Here is a 20,015-nt window from a genome sequence, read left to right on the forward strand (position 1 = left end):
TGCAAAGCACTGTTCTAAGTGCTGGGGAGGTTACAAGGTGATCAGGTTGTCCCACGGGGGGCTCACAGTCTTCATCCCCACTTCACAGATGAGGGAACTGAGGCACAGAGAAGTTAAGTGACTTGCCCAAAGTCACACAGCTGACAAGTGGTGGAGCCGGAATTTGAACCCATGACCTCTGACTCCAAAGCCCGGGCTCTTTTCCACTGAGCCATCCTGCTTCTCTATTGCTGAACTGTACTTTCCAAGTGTTTAGTACAGTGCTCTGCACACAGTAAGTGTTCAATAAATACAATTGAATCAAATTGCACTCTGTACCCAAGTGGTAGACTGACAGGGATGAGAGATTGCGAGTGGCCCCGAGGAAACCACTATTACTATGATCAATTCCCTCCCACAGGTCCTCTGTCCTGAATGCTGAAGTTCAAGATTTATTGTACTTCCCAAGCACTTAGTACAGTACTCTGCACACAGTAAGTGCTCAATAAATAACGATTGAATGAATACTCTATACTGTAGTAAGCTCCTTGTGGCAGGGATAGTGTCTACCAACTCTGTTACTCTCAAGTACTTAGTACAGTGCTCTGCACACAGTAGGATACATCATACTTGACTGGAAATTCCATGTTCACCACATCAATCGTATTTCACATCAATCACATTTATTGAGCGCTTACTGTGTGCAGAGCACTGTACTAAGCACTTGGGAAGTACAAGTTGGCAACATTCATCATCAGCATTATCGTCAAACCCGTTCAGTCAAGACCCAAAGGCATACCAACTGAGGTCAGCTGTAAAGCACTCACTTAACGAAAGTAACAATTCTTATGGGTAGCAGGAAGGAATGGCAATTTCACTCCTCTTAAGACCATAGTACTCCTTAGAGAAAAGGAGCAAATGTAGTATTTTCCTTATTTACAAGAGTTCCAAGAAAATGCAAATAAAAATTGAGACTATTGTGAGTTCAATGCTGATGTGTACATATCGTTAAATGCACTCTCTTTGTTACACTGGAAAGAATGAGGGAAGATGATGACAGTTTTTTAGGCCAGTGAAATTCTTTGAGTTCCTGAAGATTTTTGCACAAGTGTGCGAGTGAGTTATGAGGACTGAGAAATGAGCTCAGTTTTCTCACAAGAGTTGCTCCTCAGAGTGGTTTCAGATCAGTATTAAACCTCTCTCAGACAGGATTCAGATTTTCCCCCTTTAGACTGTAAGCTCTTTGTGGGCAGGGAATATGTTTGATTGTCTGAAACTAGTTTTTTATGACCCACTCATAACTAATGAACACACCATTCTCAACTGCTTCAGAAAAACCAGGTGTCTCCAGCAGAGGAGGGTAAGCAGAGAGATCTCAGAGCATTGTGGCTCTACCAGAAGAAAATAATAATAATAATGATTGTGGTATTTGTTAAGAGCTTACTATGCACCAGGTACTGGATTAAGCGTTGGGGTGGATACAAGCAAATTGGGTTGGACACAGTCCCTGTCCCATGTGCGGCTCACAGTCTCAGTCCCCATTTTATGGATGAGAAGTAAAGGGGTAAAATATTCCAAAGTAAATCATGGCTTTGGTGGTTTTAAATCCATAAATCCTACATTACAGGGGTTCCAGCCTGTCTGATCAAATCCGTTTTGGTCTCTAAGAATAAAATAGGTGGTTTCCCTTCTATCTGCTCAAAAGTGTTCCATAAAATTGCCCATTTTGAGTTATGGAGTTGGAGTAAGGCTTTCTTAATGACTTTAACCTGTAGTTGTCTGACCCTGTAGATACCCTGAACTGTGTCACCATTAAACCATCTCTGCCAAAGTTCACCAACTGTTACCTCAAGCCCACTAATTGATAACACCAATCTTGCTTCCTACATCTGCCCTGCAGTTGTCAGAGCTCTCAGGAGAGAAAGTGTGGAGTGGTATTGGTGACAGCTCTGAACAGCTGGCTGATTGGATCTACATTTGGTCCTAAAAGTCAAGCAAGGGTTGAAAGGCATTATAGGATTTGGGTTGTGTTTTGATGCCCGGAGATAGAGAGAGAGAGAGAAAGAGAGGGAAGAAGAGAGAGTTTCCATCAATCAATATCCCCCTCTAGACTGTAAGCTCATTGTGGGCAGGGAATGTGTCTATCATATTGTTACATAGTTCACTCCCAAGCAGTTAATATAGTGCTCTGCACTAAGCAAGCACTCAATAAATACAATTGACTGACTGACTGATATGTACTGAGTGTTTAGTATGCTCAGAGTGCTTACCGTGTACTAAGCACTTGGGAAAGTACAATACAACAAAATTAGCAGTGTTCCCTGCCTATAGCGAGGTTACAGTGTAGCGGGGGAGACAGACATTAACATAAATAATTGTGGGTCTGTGTGTGAAAAATTCAAGACTCTTCATGGAGGTTCAGAAGACTATATATATAGCCACACCTACACTATGAAATCTCTAGACTCTAGACTATGAAATCTATGAAATCTCTAGATTTCTAAACTATGAAATCTCTAGACTGGGTAGGGTACACATATACCAACCTTGTTATGTTATACTCTCCCAAGTGCTTAATACAGTGCTCTGCACACAGTTAGCACTCAATAAACATGATTGATTAATTAATTGATATGAGTACCTTCCCACTCAGCTCCTGAAGAATAATTGTTATCCATTACCATACCCTACATCTTTTGCTCAAGTAAGGCCAGCCACAAGAGACAATACACCTAAGGGCTTTTGTAGCCTGTTCATGGATTTTTCCTCAAAAACAGAAGGCTGCCTTTGTTTAAATTTTATGATCCTGCAGATAAAAATCAGGGAGCTACAGAAAACAGTAGCCACCTTAACCCTTTCCACCAAACTAAACCAACTTACCCCCTCTCAGGGTCGCACCTGGAGAGTTTCAAGTACTCTACCATGCTCAACTAAGGGAGGGAAAATCAAGCAGTGGCTACCCATTCCATTCCTAGCTTGGCCAGTGGCTAGCGAGTGGAAGGCAATTTGCTACAAGCCCAAACTCACCTTTGCTGGGCAGCAGCGGAATGGGAGAGAGTCAAGGACTGAGAGTCAAGTTTACTGTGCAGAAGGTGGCAATGGTAGACCACCTCCATATTTTTACCAATAAAACTCTATGGATATGCTACCAGAACAATTGCAGATGGAGGTGGAGTGTTCTGGGAGAGATGTGTCCATGGCGTCGCTATGAGTCGGAGATGACTCAACAGTATAAGACAAGACGAAAAAACAAACAATGTATTTCTTCTTCCAGAGCAATCGGATTTTACCCCACCCCTATGATAAGGGTGTGGCCGAGAGGTGTTGGCCCTTTAAGAAAAGTGTGAGCTCAGATCCTGTCAAAGATTTATCCCGAGGAGAAACACATGGAGCAGGATTCCCTCAAGCTGGAATCCTGCTGATCAACCATATTATTCAGATGGGGGTGGGTGGGTAGGGAGAATGAAGATGGGAAGAAATTTCAAGGAAGGGGAGGTGGGACAGAGAAGTCTGGGCCAGGAAGCTTCCAACATGGAGAAAACAAAGAATGATTACAAAAATCAGATCTCAAATTGTTAATCAGATTGAGAAACATGCAATACGATAATTTAACGGTGCTTGGGTGAACCCGGAATTTTTTTAAAAAATTCTATGTACCCTACGTTGAATTCTAATACTTTTTTAATTATTAGATATAGAATGCTTCTAATTTTTACTGAAAATTAGACTTGGTAATTTATATTTCTTGTTTATACAGTACAATTTGCTGATGAAAAAATGTGCTAAACTTATTGATTCATGACCATAATTGTTCAATTATTTATCATGGCAGAATGACATTAGCATTTCTAATAATGCAGATGTGCACAAAGGCTAAGGCGTCCTATACAGCTTTTGTTTGGTGTTTGCTGTACTGAAATTAGGTTGATCCAGGTTGTGTGTGGAACCGGCATTTTGTCAGCATTGCTCTCTGCCTCTGCCTGAGTATATTAGAATTACGGCAGATAAATTATCAATATCTGCAATAATGAAAATGCTCTGTTATCTAATAAAATATATAAATCTGTGGCAAGCGGTATCTCAAAGACTCTCTTCTGGGATTGATTCTTTGTTACCATGATGGGCATTAAATTCAGCACAGCGCATGTATAGTTTACTCCATGCCACCCACAGCAGAAGAGCCGACCTTTTCTGTATTGTTCAAGGGGAAGGCAACGCACGCTGGAGCCCACAGATAATGAAAATAAGTTACAGAAGGCTTCAACCTCACTTGGGAATGTTTATTTGACTAAGAACATAAGAGCTGTGGAACCAGGCAAGTCATTCATTTTCCTTTCTAAATCTTTACTTAAATCACCAGAAAAATTACGGTAAAGAAGGGCAGATGTCATGCCCCTTGCCCCTCCCTCTCTCTATTGCCCTCAGAGCAACAGAAGAATGTTAGCTTGCCTCCCCCCAGCCCGAAAGTCACTGAGGCCTTTTTGCCATCTGTTGCCTGGATAATTTGGGCCACTTGCTGTTCTTTTGCACAACTCTTTCCCATTTCTCAATATTTTCCCCACTCTGAAATCCTCGTCCTCCTCTTTATTGCAGTGGGGCTTACCCTCATCAGTCTCATGGTCAGAATTACTCTGAGTATCCCAGAAGTTGAAACGTGAAGGATTATGAGAAGCGTGGCCTAATGGGTAGAGCGCAGACTTGGGAGTCAAAAGGACTTGAATAATAATAATAATAATAATAATAATAATAATAATAATAATAAATTGTGGTGATTATTAGGCACTTATTATGTTCCAGGCACTGTATTAAGTGCTGGGGTGGATACAAGCAAATCAGGTAGGAAATAGTCCCTGTCCCAGAGTCTCATTCCCCATTTTACAGATGAGGTAATTGAGGCACAGAGAAGTGAAGTGACTTCCCCAAGGTCTCACAGCAGACAAGTGGCAGAGCCGGGATTAGAACTCATGACCTTCTGATTCTGAAGGCCCATGCACTATCCAGTAGGCCATGCTAATCTCTGCTCTGCCACTTGTCTGCAGTTTGACCTTGGACAAATCGCTTAGATTCTCAGTTCCCTCATCTGTAAAATGAGGATTAAGACTGTGAGACCTCTGTGGGACAGGGACTGTGTCCAACCTGATTACTTTGTATCTACCCCAGCGCCTAGTAATATTAAAGATGATATTTGTTAAGCACTTACTATGTGCCAAGCACTGTTCTAAGCGGTGGCATAGATACAAGGTTATCAGGTTGTCCCACTTGGGGCTCACAGTCTAAATCCCCATTTTACAGATGAGGTAACTGAAGCCCAGAGAAGTTAACTGACTTGCCTAAAGTCACAAAGCTGACAAGTGGCAGAGCCAGGATTAGAACCCAGGACCACTGACTCCCAAGCCTGTGCTCTTTCCATAAACCACGCTGCGGTACCTGAAACTTAGTAAGCATTTAACAATAACCATTAAAAAAAAAAGTCCCAAGAGTTGACATTGGGAGGACAGAGTTAAACCCAAAGACTTGGTTGTTTCCAATTCCCTTTTTACTGTTGTGGAGACTGTACTCTCCCTGATGGTTGTACATTATCAAGAAACAGGGCCAAGTCAATGCAACTATGAGATTCCCTCAGACACACAAGAATCAGGCTTTTATATATATTTGTGGTGGTCCTGACAAAAGACTCCCACCCATGGAAGGAGCCTGGTGGTATGCCCTAAACCTCATAAAAATGCCTATTATACTTATCTTACTCCCTGGAGAAGAACTAAACAAACAGATTACAGGATGGTGAATGGCGATGTTTAATTGCAAGGCTCAGCTAAGGCCAGATCTGGTTAGTAGAATTAGTTGTGGTCCTATTTCTCCCTTGACCAGCACTGGGATTTAACACTGTGTCATTCAGAAAGGTAAGAAATTAGAAGCAATCATGGCCTAAATGTAAGAGAGGATGCTTCTATAAGTGAACTGGCAGGTGTGAGCACACTCTCAGTTCCATCAGATGGAGATGGACACTAAAATAAATGCAAAAAGGATCAGGAATTAAAGCTAGAGATAGGTTCATAAGGGCTACAAGGGAGTGCTTAAATGGCACAGGAGCTCTGAAATAGTGAGCAAGAGGATATCAAGAGGGTAAATTAGAAATTATTCTGGAAAGGTCTCACTGGGGAGACCAGATTTCAGAAGGGCTTTGAGGATTCGGGGAGCTAAATGTTTTCTCCCCCACTGCACTGTAAGGTCGTTGCAGGCAGGAAATGTGTCTGTTTTCTGTTGTACTCTCCTCAGTGCTTAGTATAGTGCTCTGTACACAGTAAGTGCTCAATAAATGTGATGGACTGACTGGTCTGACAGATGTGAAGGAGGAGGAAAGTTTTGGGGTTTTTTATGGTATTTGTTAAGCATTTACTATTTGCCAGAGGCACTGTACTAAGCACTGGGACAGATACAAGGAAATCAGGTCGGACACAGTCCCTGTCCCACGTGGGGCTCACAGTCTCAATCCCCATTTTACGGATGAGGTAACTGAGCCACAGAGAAGTGAAGTGATTTACCAAAGGTCACACAGCAGACAAGTGGCAGAGTCAGGATTAGAACCCATGACCTTCCGACTCCGAGGCCCACGCTCTATCCACTATACCGTGCCGCTTCTCAGTTCAAGTAGAAGGGAGAGTGTGTGGAAGAGGTTGATGGTGAGAGAGAAGGTGGGGCGGGGCAAGATGAGTAGGTTACCTTGACGGAATGAAATGGGCAAACTGGGATATAGTCGAACAAGAGAGTGGTTAAGTAGCAGAGAGAATTCCAATTGAGTCAATGGTCAGGAGTTTTTACTTGAATAGGGGAGGAGTGAGCAACTGTTGGAGTTTTTGGAGTAATGGGGATACATGCAGAATGACATTTTGGATTAATGACCTGGGTTTCAGAGTGAAGTATGGACTGGAGAGGGGAGAGCTTGAATGTAAGGAGATCAACCAGGAGGTTGATAAAGTAATCATCCCGGGATATGATAGTATGGAGGCTGTTTGGATGAAGAGGTAGGAGCAGACTTTGGAAATGTGGAAGAAAAAAGGACACGATTTGGTGACACTGAATATAGGGTTTGAATGAAAGGGCAGAATCATGGATTCTTGAGAGGCAGAATAATCGTGGTGGTGGTAACTCTGTTGGGAAAGGTAATGGGACTAGTTGGTATGGAAGATAAGGAGTTCCATGCAGAGCATATTGAGCTTGAAGTAGCTGCTGCATATCCAAGGAAGAGATGCACTGGAAGCAGAAGGAAATGCAAAATTGCACAGAAAGGTAGAGAGGAAGGAGAAGATTTAGGAGTCATCGGGATACAGTGTTGGTTGAAGCCTGGGAAGTGGATGAGTACCCCAAAGGAGGGATTGTAGATCGTGACGGGATGGGGACCAAGAGCGAGCCTTGAGGGATTCACACAGTCAGAGCACAGGAACCAGGGGAAAAGCCCGTGAAGGGGATTGAGGAGAATCAGTCTGAGAGATGAGGCAAACCTGGAGAAGACTGTGTCAGGAAAAACAAGATTAACTAGTGTTTCCCGGAGAAGGGAATGGTCCACAGTGTCAAGGGAAGCCAAGAACAATAATAATAATAATAATAATGGCACTTGGTAAGTGCTTACTCTGTACCAAACACTGTTCTAAGCAGTGGGATAGTTACAAGTTAATCAGATTTGACACAGTCCCTGTCCCAGTTGGGGCTCACACTCTTAACTCCCATTTTACAGATGAGGTAACTGAGGCCCAGGGAAATTAAATGGCTTGCCCAAGGTCATACAGAAGACAAGTGGCAGAACCGGGATTAGAACCCAAGTCTTTCTGAATCCCAGGCCCACGTTCTATCCACTAAGCCATAGACTGGAGAAAAATCCATTAGCTTAAGGAAGAAAGAGATCATTAGTTATCTTGGAGAGACCAGTTTCAGTGGAGTGAAATAGTGGAAACCAGTTCTGTGGAGCATCAGGAAGGGAATTAGAAGAGAGGAAGTGGAGACCATGCATGTAAACATCCCATTCGAGCCGTGTGGACAGCAATGGTAGGAGGGAGATGGGATGATAGCTGGCTGATCTGGTGGGGGAGGGCTTGTGAATAATCATCTTCCAACATAGATTTCATTAATTAATAAAATTTATTAAATAATAGAAGACAATAAAAGAAAACACATTTCGTTAACAAGCTTCTCAGATCCTGATCACGGGCTCATTAACTTTCAACATATCAACCTGTTACTGTAACACTATATTACTAGAGTAATGAGCAGACCCAAAGCACACAAAGAAAGGCAATCTGCTGCTTGTGGTTCCAGAAACACCAAGTGTGTGTGTGTGTGTGTGTGTGTGTGTGTGTGTGTGTGTGTGTGTGTGCACACGTTCTATATAAGGGTCTAGGGAAAGAGAGAGTTGTTCAGAGGAAGATATTTAAAGAGACGTAGAGAATGACAATAATAATTATAATAATAATGATTGTGATATTTGATGTTCTCACTATGTCCTAAGCAGGGGGTAGATACAATCAGATTGGACACGGTCCCTATCCCACATGGGGCTCAGAGGAAGACCAAGAGGCTGAGAGAACAGGTGTTCAATCATCATTTAACAGGTGAGGAAACTGAGGCATAGAGAAGCGACTTGTCCAAGGTCACACAATTGGCAAGTGCCAGAGCCGGGATTAGAAGCCAGGCCTCTCTCACTAGGCTTCATACAAAAAGATACCTCCAAGGATTACTCTTTGTCTTCAGAACCCAGCTTCTCCAAAGAGACACAATAATCCAAGTACTGACCCTAACAACAGCGTGGCATGCTCTGTGCCTTCAACTAATTTATGACGTTTCTAGCAACAGGTGGTGTCACACAAAGACGACCATTATACACCACCTCCTCTATATATGGGAAGACAGGAGGCTGGAGATGAGTATGACCCACCATGAGAATGTGAATTGTACTTTCCAAGCGCTTAGTACAGGGCTCCACACACAGTAAGCACTCAATAAATACAACTGAATGAATGAGAATGGGGATGTGCTATGTAGAGTCCAGCCTTTATAAAGGAGGACAGTGGAGCAAGTGAGCTCTAAAGGAAGTGTTATATAGGAAGTAGAATCTACAGGGAATGAGGTAAGAGAAGGGAGGGGAGGGAAACATGTATATATGTTTGTACATATTCGTTACTCTATTTATTTATTTATTTCACCTGTACATATCTATTCTATTTATTTTATTTTGTTAGTATGTTTGGTTTTGTTCTCTGTCTCCCCCTTTTAGACTGTGAGCCCACTGTTGGGTAGGGACTGTCTCTATATGTTGCCAACTTGTACTTCCCAAGCGCTTAGTACAGTGCTCTGCACACAGTAAGCACTCAATAAGTACGATTGATGATGATGATGAAGGAAACAGAAAGGGATATGAGTAAAGAGAGAAGGTCCCGTGTTACATAAGACATAAACAATGACAAGACTAGGACTCTTGTCTTCAAAGCTACAGAATCAGTTGCATTTTGGGGGTGCTTACTGTGTGCAGAGCACTGTTCTAAACATTTGGTAGAGTACAACTGAGAGTTGGTAGACATTTTCCCTGCCCACAGGGAGCTGATAGTCTATATATATGTGTGCATATATATATACATATACATATATATGTATATATATACAACATGTTAAATGGTATTATTTATTATTATTAAGTGCTTACTATGTGCCAGTCACTGTTCTAAGCGCTGAGGGGGATACAAGGTGATCAGGCTGTCCCACGTGGGGCTCACAGTCTTCATCCCCATTTTACAGATGAGGTAACTGAGGCACAGAGAAGTTAAGTGACTTGCCCAAAGGTACACAGCTGACAAGTGGCAGGGCCGGGATTAGAACCCATGACCTCTTTTGGACTTACTATGTGCACAGCACTGTACTAAGCACTTGGGAGAGTACAATCTAACAGAGTCGCTAGACAATGAGCTTTATCGTATACAATTTATATAATTTCTATTGATATAAATAAATTATGGATAGATACCTAAGTGCTGTAGGGCCGAGGGTGGGGTGAATAAAGAGTGCAAATCCAAAGGTAAGGATGATGAGGAAGGGAGCGGGAGTAAACGACGGCTATGTCAGGGAAGGCCTGTTGGAGATGTGATTTTAATCAGGTGGATGTTATCTTTTGATTCAACGAACCCATTACAGTAAGCTTCTTGATAAAATCTATCAAGTGAGATTTCTCTTGTAAGTGAACTTCTCTTCTAAGAAGGTGGAACTGTTCGAGGTGGGATGGTGGGGCTTTATCACCGGATACATTCGAACCACTATCAATACTTCTTGGTGTGTAGGCAATACAACCACAGGTAGCAGGATGGCCTAGATGACAGAGCAGCAGCCTGGGCGTCAGAAGGTCATGGGTTCGAATCCCAGCTCCATCACAGTGACCTTGGGCAAGTCACTTCACTTGTCTGTGCCTCAGTCACCTCATCTGTAAAATGGGGATTGAGATTGTGAGCCCCACGTGGGACAGGGACTGTGTCCAACCCGATAAGCTTGTATCCACCCCAGTGCTTAGTAAAGTGCCTGGCACGTAGTAAGCACTTAACAAATACCATAATCGTAATTATTATTATTATTAGTCCGAGTTTTATTTAAACAAAAATCCTGAGTCTGGTCACAACCTAAGCCTAAGGAGGATGGTTCCGGAACTCTCTGGATGTGATCCTTCGTCCTAGACCAGGCCACACATACAAAGTGGTGGTCTCCTCCCTCCTTTCTACTACTCCTTCTCCCCTTTGGAGTATGTGATGAGAAGAGGAAGAAAGATGATTTTTAAAGTGACATTTTTGACTGATTTGGGAGGGGGAAAGAAGACAGAGGAGGGAGATGGATAAGAAACCCCTTTCAGTTGTCCGGATGAGAAGATCAAGGATTTATCTGCATGTGGGCATTGGAGCTGTTGAACAGGAAGATGTCAGAGTGTGGGAAAGAAGTGAGCATGGAGTCAAAAAAGACTGTAAGGAGCTGAAAACTCTTTTGAAAAGAGTAACTGGTATAGCCATGGACATCTTGAAGGAGTCGTAATAGTAATACCACCAGTAATAGTCATTAATTCTTCAATCAATCAATCATATTTATTGAGCACTTACTGTGAGCAGAGCACTGTACTAAGCGCTTGGGAAGTACAAGTTGGCAACATATAGAGATAGTCCCTACCCAACAGTGGGCTTTACTATGTGCTAAGTAGTTTTATGGTATCTGTTAAGTGCTTACTATTTGTTAAGCTCTGTTCTGTCCAACATGGGACTCACAGTCTAAGAAGGGGGAGAGCTAGTATTGAATTCTCATTTTGCAGTTGTGGAACTTAAGGCTCAGAGCGGTTAGGTGACTTGCCCAAGGTCACACAGCAGACAAGTGGCCCTCTGGCTCCAAGGCCTGTACACTTTCCAGTAGGCCGCACTGCTTTCATTGCTCTGTACCAGGCACTGAAAAAGAAAACCATGGATGAGGTAAAGTCACGGTTCCTGGTTTCCAAGCAGTTCAAAATCTAAGAATAAGGGTGGGTAAGGAATCGGCCACAGTCATGTAAAGAAAGAACAAAAAATTTAGAAGAAGCTGATAAACAAGGAAGGAACAGAAGGATTTCAAGTTCCTCATAGCTCGGACCAATAATCACAGAAGTAACAGCCATAGTTAAGGCAGTGACTTCAATGTCCTAAACATTGAGTCCCATGCTGACAAAGACTGAGTCCTTCCTTTGAGTAACAGTGTGGTCTAGTGGAAAGAGCACAGGGCTGAGAGTCAGAAGACCTGGTTTCTAATACAGGTTTTGCCACTTGCCTTCTGGATGACCTTGGACAAGTCATTTAACTTCCCTCATCTGCAAAATGGATTCAGTACCTGTTCTCCCTCCTTTTTATACTGTGAGCCCCATGTGGGACCAGATCATCTCCTCTCTACTTCTGCATTACTACAGTGCTTGGCACATAGTAAGTATTTAACAAATCAGTCAATCGTCTTTAGGGAGCGCTTACTGTGTGCAGAGCACTGTACTAAGCGCTTGGGAGAGTACAATATAACAATATAACAGACACATTCCCTGCCCACAGTGAGCTTACAGTCTAAGGGAAGGAAATTCAAACTCTTGGAATTGGGTGGAGAGGCTTTTGCCTAAATAGAGACTTAGTAGGATGAACTACCACAGTTTCTCCTGAACTGGAGCAGGGGTCGAGGGGAATCTCAGTGTTATGGGGTAGGGCAATGTCTCTCCCGCTTAGCTGAGCCCTGGAGGTCGGTTGTAAGGGAGGTGATGGATGGCTCTAATCGAGTCCTTCCCAGGACGGGAGAATCGCGAGAAGGAAGTTCAGAGGCCTGGCCAGACTGAATGCGAAAAAGCAAAGCAAGTGGGAAGTTATTGGGAAAAATCCCATCTTCCCTCTGCAAGCTGTTTGGAAAGGGAAGCATAGACCAGGGGAAGAGGAGAGGATAGCCTGACAATAGAGCACAGAATTAGCAGTGTGTGACCTTGGGCGATTCATTTAACCTCTCCATTCTTTCATTTCTCCATCTGTAAAAGTGGGGATAATTTCTGTCCTTCCTACCTCGCACAGATGTGAGGCTAAATGAGGCTAAATTCCTTTCAGCTCTTTGTGAACCAGCACTATAATAACTCCCAAGTATTTTTATTACAGTATCACCAGCTGCACTGTGTCACTTAGGAAAGGATTAAGTAGCCACTTTCCAACCTTCCAGAACAGTTTCCTGGCCTCCTTAGCATATTCCGTAATATAACCTCAGGAGCCCTTTCCTCCAGGAAAGTACTGGGGGCTTCCGCAGGCAGGGAAGCAGAACTGACTAATATTCCTCCTCCAGTTGGCTTCTGCAATTCCACTTCAAGCTCAGTTCAGACAGAATGTATTCCAGAATGCTGCTACCCTCAGTTGTCCCCACCCACTAAGCTTCCTGCAACCTACAGCCCTGCCCAACCTGATAATAACAATTCATTCAGTCATATTTATTGAGTGCTTACTGTGTGCAGAGCACTGTACTAAGCACTTGGGATGTACAAGTTGGCAACATACAGAGACAGTCCCTACCAACAACAGGCTCACAGTCTAGAAGGGGGAGACAGACAACAAAACAAAACATGTGGACAGGTGTCAAGTCATCAAAACAAATAGAAAGAAAGCTAGATGCACATCATTAACAAAATAAATAGATTAGTAAATATGTACAATAATAATACTTGTGGTATTTGTTAAGCGCTTACTACGTGCCTGGCACTGTACTAAACACTGGGCTAGATATAAGTAAATCAGGTTGGATAAAGTCAGTGTCCCATATGGGGCTCATGGTCTCAATCCCCATTTTACAGATGAGGGAACTGAGGCACAGAGAAGTGGAGTGAGTTGCCGAAGGTCACACAGCAGACAAGTGGTGGAGCCGGGATTACAACCCATCGCCTTCTGGCCTGTGCTCTATCCACTATGCCATGCTGCTTCTCTGGTCTTGTAGGATTTAAGTCTGTGGGATTGGCCTAATTTCTCCCTCTTCCTCTTGCTATAAGCAGAGCGATATAAGATAAGCAGGGAAAGGAGGGCTACCTAATTATCCATTGACTTGTTCATTATTTGGGTTCTCATTTTCCGTTAAGCTAAATTTCCCTCCCTCTTAGACTGTGAGCTCCATGTGGGACAGGGACTGTGTCCAACCTAATTAACTTGGGAGAAGCAGCGTGACCTAGTGGAAAGAGCACAGGCCTGGGAATCAGAGGACCTGTCTTCTAATTCTGACTCTGTCAAATGCTTGCTGTGTGACCGTGGGCAAGTCATTTAACTTCTTCATGCCTCAGTTCTTCTGTTGCCCCTCCTACTTGGACTGTGAGCCCCATATGTGACAGGGACTGTGTCTAACCTAATTCACTCGTATCTACCCCAGCACTTAGAACAGTGTTGGACACACAGTAAGCTCATAGAAAACACCATAAAACAATCGCCAGACACCAAATGGAATACATAAAATCTATATTTACCTTTCTGGTAAGACCTGCTGCTGACAAACCCCAGAACTGTTTAAATTTGCAGACCTCAGTGTGTGAGTCCTAATATGCTATTATTGTCGAAGCCCCTGTAACCAAAGTACCTTGCCATCATCCTTGTCATCAGCCTGAACACCTCCACCGTGGCAAACAGTGATGAAGAAAAGGAAGTTTCCACTATGATCTAAACAGAACCTGCATGGCCTAGAGGCTAAGAGCACAGAGCTGGAGGTCAGAAGGACTTGGGTTCTACCCCTGGCTCTGTCACTTGGAAGATGTGTACCTCGGGCCAGTCACTTCACTTCTCTGTGCCTCAGTTACCTCACCTGTAAAATGGGGATTGAGACTGTGAGCCCCATGTGGCACAAAGACGTTGTCCAACCTGATTAACTTGGATCTACTTCAACATGTAGTACAGTGCCTGGCACATAATAAGTGTTCAACAATAGCATGAAAAAGAATAGCCCCATTGCACCGGAATTGCCATCTGAAAAGCCAATTGCCGTGTAAGATTTCAATGCTTGAATTAGTAGCCATGTCCATTGGATCACCAGGGCTCAGTAAATGATCTGTTCTTGCTCAGGGAAGGTGCCATGGATGCTAACCCAGACTTCCTGGAGGAATCCATAATCTAAACAATGGTACCTCAGCACCTCAGGCAACCTGAGACAGAGGGGCATCATTACAACCGGGCATAAAGCCATCAGCCATAAATCATGCTCCAAACTCAACCGTGGCCTAGTGGACACAGCAAGGGCCTAGAAACCAGAAGCACCTGGCTTCTAATCCGGTCTCCACCACTTGTCTGCTGTGTGATCTTGGGCGAATCACTTAATTTCTCTGTGCCTCGGTTACTTCATCTGTAAAAGGGGATTAAACCTTTGAGCCTCACATGAAACATGGATTGTGTCCAACCTGAGTATCTTGTATCTACCCCAGCATTTAGTACAGGGCTTGCCAAATAGTAAACTCTTAACAAATACCATACAAAAATAAGCAATTCAACCACAGTATGGAAATGTGGCCTCCAAACTACCAGAACAGCTGAATATTAAGCTCCTAAAGAATGGAGGCACCTGTGAAGAACTTTGCCACAACTTTAAAGCGATTCATTTTAGAATAAGGAGCCCCATTTCCAAGCTCCAAAACGAACAGCCGATGGAGGTTTCTCCTGTTTGCCCAGAGAGCCATCAAAACTCTGGACAAAGCTGGCCAATCCCATCAAGGCTGGTTTGCTGAAAATGATTCAAATTGCAGAGCTTCCACAACAAAAGCAAAGAATTACACCCACGCTTCCGGTAGACTTACGTGATCCTGAGACGAGAGAGGCCTATGGAAACCTGCATTATGACATAAATCAAATTAAGAAACAAGCAAATGTGGTAGATTGCCAAGGCTGAAGAGATCCAAGCCTATGCAGATTGTCACCAAACCAAGAGCTGAAGAAGACAGATGGTCCTCACAAACACTATCACAGCACACTGGAAGAGCAAAGATAGTTTTACCCTCATCACAGACCAGGGGGAAATCCCGTAGAGATGGCAACAACATATGCAGTGCAATGGCTAGGTCAGATCAATGGGCTGTTCTGTCCAATATTCTGTTTCCTACAGTGGCCACTCCCCTCTCAGGTCACACCTGGAGAGTTTCCAGTACTCCACCAGTCTCAACTATGGGAGGGAGAGTCAAGCAGAGGCATACCCATTCCAGTCCTAGCTTGGCCAGTGACTAGTGAGTGGAAGGCAATCTGCTACAAGTCAAAACTCACCTGTTCTGGGGAGCAGCAATATGGGAGAGAGTCGAAGGGTGGAGACTCAAGTTGACTGCGTGGAAGGAAGCAATGGTAAGCCACTTTGGTATTTTTACCAAGAAACCTCTATGGGTACACTACCAGAATGATTGCAGATGGAGAATGGGGCGTTCTGGGAGAGATGTGTCCATGGAGTTGCTACGGGTCAGAGATGACTCGCCAGCATAAGACAAGACACAAATACTCTAGGAAAAGAGATGGAGTGAATACCTAAGTGCTTAGAAGGGATGAGGGACTCAAATGGTAGATGCCGGGTAGAAATGGAAACAGTGTGGGGAGATGAGAGGGAAGAGAAGGCTTCCTGGAACAGATCACATCTACTAACTACTGTAGTCTCCCAAATGTTTAGTTCAGTGCTCTGCAGCACAGTAGATTCTCGATAAATATTACTGGTTGATAAATCGATATTATAGAAGCTGAGAAACAGTTTGGCTGAGTGGAGCGAATACGGGCCTGGATTCTAATCCCACCTATGCCACTTATCTGCTGTGTGACCCTGTGTGAGTCACAACTTCTCTGTGCCTCAGACACTGTGAGCTCCATGTGGGAAATGGACTGTGCCCAACCTGGTTAGCTTGTATCTACCCACTTACTAGAGCACTGGGCATGTAGCAAACATTTAACAAGTACCTTTTTTTAAAAAAAGCACGCTGCCAAAACTTCTCCATTCCATATACTCCCAAAGGTCGAGTCCAGTGCTCTGTACACAGTAAGTACTTAATAGTAATGAATTCATGTAAAACGTCTCCATTCTATATACTCCCAAAGGTCTAGTCCAGTGCTCTGTACTTGGTCACCACTTAATAAATAGTAATTAATTCACAGTAGATAAGTTATAGAAGGCAGAATCAAATAAGCTGGCTTTTCCTTAGAGAAATTGTCAGAGACGATGATGATGATGGTATTTGTTAAGTGCTTACTACATGTCAAGCACTGTTCTAAGTCCTGGGGTAGATTCAGGCTAATCGGGATGGACACAGTCCCTGTCCCACAGTGGGACTCACAGTCTTAATCCCCATTTTACAGACGAGGTAATGAAGCACAGAGAAATTGAGTGGCTTGCCCAAGGTTACACAGCAGACAAGAAATAATAATAATAATAGCATTTATTAAGCACTTACTATGTGCAGAGCACTGTTCTAAGCACTGGGGAGGTTACAAGGTGATCAGGTTGTCCCACAGGGGCTCACAGTCTTCACCCCCATTTTACACATGAGGGAACTGAGGCCCAGGGAAGTGAAGTGACTTGCCTAAAGCCACACAGCTAAGTGGCAGAGGCGGGATTTGAACCCATGACCTCTGACTCCAAAGCCCGGAATCTTTCCACTGAGCCATGATACTTCTCGTGGGACAGGGACCGTATCCAACCTGATTACCTCGCATCTACCCCAGCACTTAGAACAGTGCTGGGCAAATAATAAGTTCTGAACAAATACATTAATAGTAGTAATAGTAATAATAAAAACAATAATATTAATTAACCTATGTCTGGGCAAGCAAGAGAAAATGGCTGTAGCAGAGCCAGTATTAGAACCCAGGTCCTACTGACTCTCAGGCCTGTGGTCTATCCACGAGGCCATGTGTTAACCAGGTGACACAACTTCAGATCCAACTGAGAGTGTGATATTGTCCGATGTTCTATGTGGTTTTGAGGCCTGGCTCTACCAGAGTCATGGCAACTGGCATCTTAAGCGGTTGCTTGCATCAATAAAGCTGTCATGCCAAGCTCAACATTGAACAGCGTGACAAGAGCCCAGGTGAGGTCTTAGAGTGAAGTCAGTCTGCAAAGCATCCGAACTATGCTGAACTCAACACAACTTTGCTGGGTCGGCCACGTGAGGAGAACATATGTCGGTGGAATTCTCAAACAGCCGGCCTACGGTGATCTGAAATGGGATGCCTGAAAATGGAAAGGACCGATGAAACATTTTAAAGATGAGGTGAAGGGTGGTCTCAGACAAACCAGGATTACAACTGCATGTTTATGGCATTTGTTAAGCGCTTACTATGTGCCCAGCACTGTACTAAGCTCTGGGGTAGATACGAGCTTATCAGGTTGGACACGGTCCCTGCCCCATGTGGGGCTCACTGTCTTAATCCCCATTTTACAGATGAGGTAACTGAGGCCTAGAAGTGAAGTGACCTGACCAAGGTCACACAGCAGACAACTGGAGGAGCCGGGACTAGAACCCAGGTCTATCTAACTCCCGTACCCATGATCGACCACTAGGCCCCGTTGCTTCTCTGTCGGGAAACAAATGACAGTCAGTAAGTCAGTCAATAATATTTATTGAGCACTTACTGTGTGCAGAGCACTATGCTAAGCACCCACCATAGATTACAATCTAATACAGTGGCCAGAAAACTGACCTCAGTGCTGCAATCGAGAAGGGGTGGCTCTTTTCAGGCAGATGCTTGTAGATCACCGTGAGGCCGAGAAGAAAAATCCCAAATGGCATCAGGTGCTCCAAACCCAAAACCCTTCAGTACACCCTGGGTCAATTCCTGTGATAGCCCATTAAAACCGAGGACTGGGGAACACTCCTCTCCATCACACTCACGGACAAATTGCAATCCATCCGTTGATGGCATTCATTGAGCACTTACTGTGAGGGTCCAAAATCTGGATCTCTGCCACCTAATGCAGGACATTAGTGTGACCTACTGGAAAGAGCACAGGACTGGAAGTCAGAGGACCTGAGTGCTAATCCCAGTTTGGCACTTGCCTGCTGTGTGAACCTGGGTAAGTCATTCAACTTCTCTGTGCCTCAGTTTCCTCATTTACAAAATGAGGAAACTAAATAGGAAAGCAATAATAGGGAAGCAATGTGGCCTGGTGGAAAATGGACTGGTCTGGGAATCAGAGGTTATTATTATCAAATGCCATTCAAAGTGACTCTATGGATAAGTTTTCTCCAGAACATCCTATCTTCTACCATAATCTGTAACCTTGCCAATGGTTCTTCCACTGTCTTTGTTATGGTTTCTATACATCTAGCTTCTGGTCTGCCTCTTCCACGATTTCCCTGGACTTTTCCTAGCACTAGGGTCTTCTCCAGAGATTTAGTCCTCCTGATTATGAGTCAAACATATGCTAATCTAAATTGAGTCATTTGACCTTCCAAAGACATTATTACTTAATTTGCACCAAAATCCATTTGTTTATTTTTGGGGCAGTCCATGGCATTCGCAAAAGCCTTCTCCAACACCACATTTTAAAAGAATCGTTGCTCTTTCTATCCTGTTTTTTCACTGCCTAGCTTTCGGATCCACCCATTGTCACTAGAAACACCATAGAATTGGCAATTTGTATTTTTGTAGCAATTGAGAGATCAGTACATTTCATGACTTTTTTTTCCAGACTCTTCATAGTAAATCTTCAACATATTTTTTGACTCCTAGCTCCTTTATTATTGATTATTGATCCCAGGAGAGCAAAATTGTCAACTATTTCAATCTTCTCTCCATGTGTTGAAACTTTCAGTTGTCATGATATCTGTCTTGACAGTCAAATGCAGGCCCATCTTTTTGCTCTACTCCTTAACTTTTAGTAATAAGCCCTTCAAATCTTCTTCACTTTCTGTTAGTAGGGAAGTGTCATTAGCATAACGAAGGTTGTCTATATTCCCCTCTCCAATCTTTTTTCCCGTTCATCTTCAACCAATCCAGCTTCTCTCATTATGTATTGGGCATAACCGATGAACAGAGGATCTGGGTTTTAATCACGGCTCCACCACTTGTCTGCTGTATGACCTTGGGAAAGTCACTTAACGTCTCTGCATCTCAGTTCCCTCACCTGCAAAAGGGGGATTCAATACCCATTCTCCCTCCTACTTAGACTTTGAGCCCCATGTGGGACCAGATGATCTTATATCTTGCGCTTAGCACAGGGCTTGGCACATAGTAAGGGCTTAGCAGCGTGGCTTAGTGGAAAGAGCATGGGCTTGGAAGTCAGAGGTTGTGGGTTCAAATCTCGGCTCTACCACTTGTCAGCTGGGTGACTTTGGGCAAGTCACTTAACTTCTCTGTGCCTCAATTACCTCATCTGTAAAGTGGGGATTAAGACTGTGAGCCCCACGTGGGATAACCCGATAACCTTGTATCTATCCCAGCACTTAGAACAGTGCATGCACATAGAAAGTGCTTAACACATACCATCATTATTACTATTATTAGCAAATACACAATTATTATTAACAGTACAGCTATATGTTCACA

General features: G+C 43.6%; 2 non-coding genes across 2 annotated transcripts; both read left to right on the plus strand.

Moving 5' to 3' along the window:
* Nucleotides 1–2,859: 2,859 nt before the first annotated feature.
* On the plus strand, nt 2,860–2,996 carry LOC119935367. The gene has a single exon (XR_005453251.1). It is a non-coding gene; the product is annotated as a small nucleolar RNA SNORA7 (small nucleolar RNA).
* Nucleotides 2,997–15,608: 12,612 nt separating this feature from the next.
* LOC119935372 lies at nt 15,609–15,745 on the plus strand. Its single transcript, XR_005453257.1, has one exon. It is a non-coding gene; the product is annotated as a small nucleolar RNA SNORA7 (small nucleolar RNA).
* The last annotated feature ends 4,270 nt before the right edge of the window (nt 15,746–20,015 follow it).

The sequence above is a fragment of the Tachyglossus aculeatus genome, chromosome 11, assembly GCF_015852505.1.
Source record: "Tachyglossus aculeatus isolate mTacAcu1 chromosome 11, mTacAcu1.pri, whole genome shotgun sequence".
Lineage (NCBI taxonomy): Eukaryota > Metazoa > Chordata > Mammalia > Monotremata > Tachyglossidae > Tachyglossus > Tachyglossus aculeatus.